This window comes from Teleopsis dalmanni, chromosome 2 (assembly GCF_002237135.1).
Source record: "Teleopsis dalmanni isolate 2A chromosome 2, ASM223713v2, whole genome shotgun sequence".
Classification (NCBI taxonomy): domain Eukaryota; kingdom Metazoa; phylum Arthropoda; class Insecta; order Diptera; family Diopsidae; genus Teleopsis; species Teleopsis dalmanni.
This window is the reverse complement of record NC_051847.1, coordinates 211,612,557-211,617,899: the sequence shown is the minus strand read 5'-3', so window position 1 is coordinate 211,617,899 and position 5,343 is coordinate 211,612,557.

The following is a 5,343-nucleotide window of genomic DNA, read 5'->3' as shown; positions in this document are numbered from 1 at the left end:
AGAAAATGATCGCTTATCAATTACACAGCAATACATCTTACATCTTCTTCCATCACCAATTTTTTTGTTGATCTATAATTATGCGAAAAGAGACTCTACAGTACTCCTTAATAATCACCCAGTCTCCTGGGAAACAATGCGATGTCAGTATAACACTTACATACTATTTGTAATTTTAATCTTAATGTAAATGCAACAAGTAATATGTGTATTCTATAGAAATCACACTAATTCCTATTCCTTCACCTTTCTAAATTAAGGTTATCGAAGTAGCTGCTAAAACCTAAACTTAATATGGAATTAGTGAACAAAAAAATGCATTGACTTGAAGTTTGACTTTTCCTTCTTTGAATTTAAATATATAATTTAGCTGAATTAAACCAGATATAACACATCACTCAATAAGTTGTGCGACTGACACACAGATGACGCTGCCATTGTCAAATCCATATGACGTTTATGAAGTACCAACCTTCAAAAGACTATGTGTAAAATTTTGACATTTCGATTAGTCAGAAAAAAAGTGACAGCCATTGGGTTCAAAACAATTTCGTGTGTTAATTTATCATTGCGTCTTGATGAGAAAAAATACTTTACAATCTCAGCAATGACTTCAAAAGTATTATCCAGACTCTGACCTATCGAAAAGAACCATTTGTTATTGGTTTGCTGAATTTAAACGTGGTCGTACAGACACCGATGATGATGAACGTTCTGGTCGTCCAATTGAGGTGGTTACTCTAGAAAACATTCAACAAAGTCTAGAAATTGGTTATAACTGATCGTAAATTGAAATTGCGAGCGACAGCTGAGACAGTAAAGATATCAAAAGGCAGTGCGTTTACAATTATGCATGAACATTTGACCATGAGAAAGCTCTTTTCAAAGTGGGTGTCGCTTTTACTCACAGTCGATCAAAAACAACAACGTGTTGATGATTCAAAGCAGTGTTTGGCCATGTTTACACGTAATAAATCAGATTTTTTTGCGTCGATATGTGACAATGGATGAAACATGGATTTATAACTTCACTCCAGAATCAAAACGATCATCATCTGAGTGGATTGCAGCCGGTGAACCACGTCCGAAGCCTCCAAAGGCACAACAGTCAGCTGGGAAGGTTATGGCTTCAGTATTTTGGGGTGCACATGGTATAATCTTCATTGACTATCTCGAATAGGGAAAAACCAAAACCATCAATAGTAACTACTTCCCGGCTACTGGATCGTTTGAAAGCAGAAATTGTGAAAAAACCAGGAGCACCAGGAGCTGTCACGATATTTTCAAAATAATTATTTAAGTGCACTTAATTATAATTTATTCATCTAGTTTTATCTGATTTCATATTCTGATTTTGGTTCCGAATCTTGATTACAACTTTTTGTAAAACATTTGAATATTTAAAATATTATTTATTGCTGGTAATATTATTTATTTTCTTTATTTTCTTAAAATTAACTTCAAAAAGAAGCCAATTACTTTAAAAGCACATCAATTTTCAAATCCACTAAAAAGTATTTACAATTTATTAAGTGGTTTGGTAAAGATATTATTAATCCAAAGTTAAAGCATCTTACAGATTTACATTGATAAAAAAAAACCATTTTCCATTTTATTGTCAATTTATTGCAAACAATTGCAAAAAATTAAAAAAATATTTTTATAATCACAAAAACTGTCATTTATTCTGCTACGCACAATATAAACTAAAAGGTTATTTTTTTCATATTGAAAAGTTATAGTTACTTCTTGTGTATATATATATATATATATTTATATATATATAAATATACCCACGTATATATGCAATTCGGAGTAGTGCTTCTCTACATAAAAAGTCAACGGGAGGACACTTTAACCTTTGAGGTGCGCAAACAATAGTGAAAGCAATGCTTTTCTATTAGCATGGAGTGTATTTATGGTAAACGTTTTTATAAGATTATTACGGGACAAAAAAAGGACCAACGTTAAAGTATATGAAAATATCTGAAATTTTTAAAAGTTTCATAAACTTTAGTCGGCACGCATATGTAAGGATACATACACATGTAGGGATACATCCACGTCAAGTGATTTGATGATAAACAAAACACTTTTATAATTTTGCCTGAGGTCTACTTAGAGTGATAAATTTATCAGTAGGTGTGCAAATGTGTTGGCGTTTTCTTTGATTTATGTGACATATCTTCTTAGTAATAAACGTGATTTATTTTAGAAACGAACTGAAAACCTGAGTGATAAAAACAATAATTTTATTTAGTTAAAGAACTGCATCTTCTGATTGTAATATACGCGGTTATTCGCTTCAGGGTTTCAAAAGTAAGAATAAATAGAACGCACTTGTGATAGAGATTTCAATAAAATTTTATTTCGACATATTATTTCGACCTTGCCATTAGGTTTAAAAAAGCAAATGTTCTCAATGAGATATCTTTTGATATGCTGAATTCTTTTGAGGTGATTTTAAATTTTCGGCACTTAAGTACCAATACTTTATGGATGTCCATTTTTAAAACGTCGAGAGTTTGAGGATTGTTTACAGATTAATCATTTCTGAGGTAAGCCTTTATAATTTTAGTTCTGTTGAATATATGTTACTTAATCATTTTTTTTAATAGTCTTCGAATTTTTCTAATTAGTTTGATAAAATATAGTTCCTCTATTTAATTTCTGGAATATTTAGAGTTATAGCATAATTTTCTATGCGATTTTCTTTTAAACGTCTATGAACAGTGGAGTCTCAGTAAGTAGTAGACGGAAATCACCAAAATGGTAGCATTCTTTAATGTCACATTTATGTCTGGATATAAACACTGCTAGAGAATAAGAAGTGATGAAGGGAGAAAGAAGAACTAAATGATACGGTGTAAAATGAAAGTAATAATGAGGATACATTCCAAGACCATGTTACATCATCCCATTCTTTAGTGTCTATTTTAGAGAAACTACCTTTTATAGTTTGTTTCAGATGATATCTGATACATATGTTTTGTACAGCATATTTGAGCAAAATTTGCAAGCGCTTAAAATGATTTTATATCTTAGTTCTAGTCTTAAGTTTCATTAAATAAAGGAAACATTAAAATTAAGTTTTTTGTGTTTGTATAAATATAATTAGCGTGCCAAAACTACAAAATTTTGTATAAGAACAAAATTCAAATTGCTAGAGAATATTCATTAAACCTATTTTAGATGTCACCAAGGCCATCATCGTTACTAACCGTGATAACTGATACTCGCACAAGTATATTGGCATTATACCAATTTAATATTACTGAAATACAAACGTCACGAATTTTATCAGTCTATCTCGTATATCTTTGTGTTACAATTTTTCAAGTGAGCTTTCTCTATCGTTTTGGAAGAAATTAAATATATTTAAGCCCACAGAAATTTGTGGACCACACTGCAGAGCGCAGGGGAGAAGTATAATATATATAGTACAAGTATAATATATAAATTACTTACTTTATTGTAGAAATTTTGTTTTGTTTTTCTTTATAAAATATTATTTTCAATAAAAGATTAATACGTATTCTAATTTAATAACTTATTATAAGAGTTAATTGTGAGGAAAGATTCCATAACTACAAGACGAGTAAAATAAAAAGAAAATATCTGGAGTTGCTAACCCTTTGGATGTTAGCGATCTTTCTGATTGCTTAGCATTTTTTTGGAAACCATAACACCACAACATAACTCGGTAAACCACTTTTAAAGCATTCAATATAATGGTGACGTGTCTCCGTAGTGTTTATAAAGCTATTTTTTTGGTTTGAGAAAGCGCCTTAATGTTTTTAAATAATTTGTTCCAATCTACGAAAATATTTTTCTATTTTTTTGCAAACATGGGTATTTTAAACAGATTTCAAAGCGAAAGAAATACTTATATTTGAGAAAAAATTTTAAACTTAAGCTTTTAATTATAGTTAAATTAAGAAGAAAATATTTTATAACTATATATTAATGCAAAGACGAGGACAGTTATTGCTAACTGCTAACTGCACAAAAAGATTTTTAAAATATGATCATAATGGATTCAGGCTTAAATAGTCAGACTTAAATACAGATTTATTTTCATTATTTTTGACTATGAATGAAATTCACTGCTTTGTTAATTTTGTTATTCTAATTAATATAACGTTTACATATAACAGATTGACTGACAATCCATTTCATTCAAACAAATATTTATATGCTATACACTTTTTATCGCACTTCATTAAATTAGAATATAAGATAGTAAGAAAGTAAGAAAGTAAGTCCAAAATGACATGATATTCTCACACTGATAATAAATAAAAATATATTCAAATGAATAGTGACAACCCATCATCATAACAGGACACTGGCTAAAAAAAGTGTCTTCCAATTATGGTCCGTGTATGTTGAATACACGGATTAGTTGAGATGCATTACGGTAAATATTAAAATATAAACATACATTCATATACATAAGAGTGTTCCGACTTCTGTATCTTTTCTACAAACTCATATAAAGTAAATTCATTTCACAAAATGACAAAATAGTTTTTATCTTTTTTGTGGTGAGAAGATTAAGTTCAGCCAAAATGCGAGAGTTATTTATTGTGTATGTAGAGGAAGTAAAACCACGAAAAAAAAATGTATACAATATTTGCGAGTACATATATATATATTTATATATCCATATTAATGAAACCAAAATGACTCAAAGAAATTTGTTTTTGTTAACCATAATTGGCCTAGCGAAAGCTATGGATTTGTATGTCCTTTCGTTTGGATTTTCTTTTGAGGTGTTAATGGATTTATATGAACTTTTATTTATAATATGTCAAATTGAGATGTAAAATAAATTTCAGCTGGTTTAGTAAAGTAACTTGTAAAAGGTTTAATACTGCTTGAAAAAATTCATAACAATAATACATTAAAAATTCCGGAAACACGAGCCTTTTTATGGGCAAGTAATTTTATGCGGAGAGCAATTTTATAAATTTTCGTGAAGAGGCTATGGGTCAGTTGTCAAAACTTAAAGTAATAATCGAAAGGATTTCATATAAAAAACATTTTTTTGTTAACTACAAGATTATACATAATTATTTATAAAGAATTTAAAATAACTAAGTTAACTGAACAAAGAAGAACATAAATGTTTTTATAACAAAAAAGAGACGGATATCGTGAATCGGTTCAAGATACTGCTTTCCGGTAGTTTCTTACGCAGCTGGTATTTTTAATAGTACCAAAAAAGTACTTTAATAGAACTTTACGAATAAAGTGCTAAACAAATACAGAGCTCTTCTATCAAGTATTACTAATATTATTATAACAAAAGATATTGAAGGAATCCGCGGTTTTCGGCAC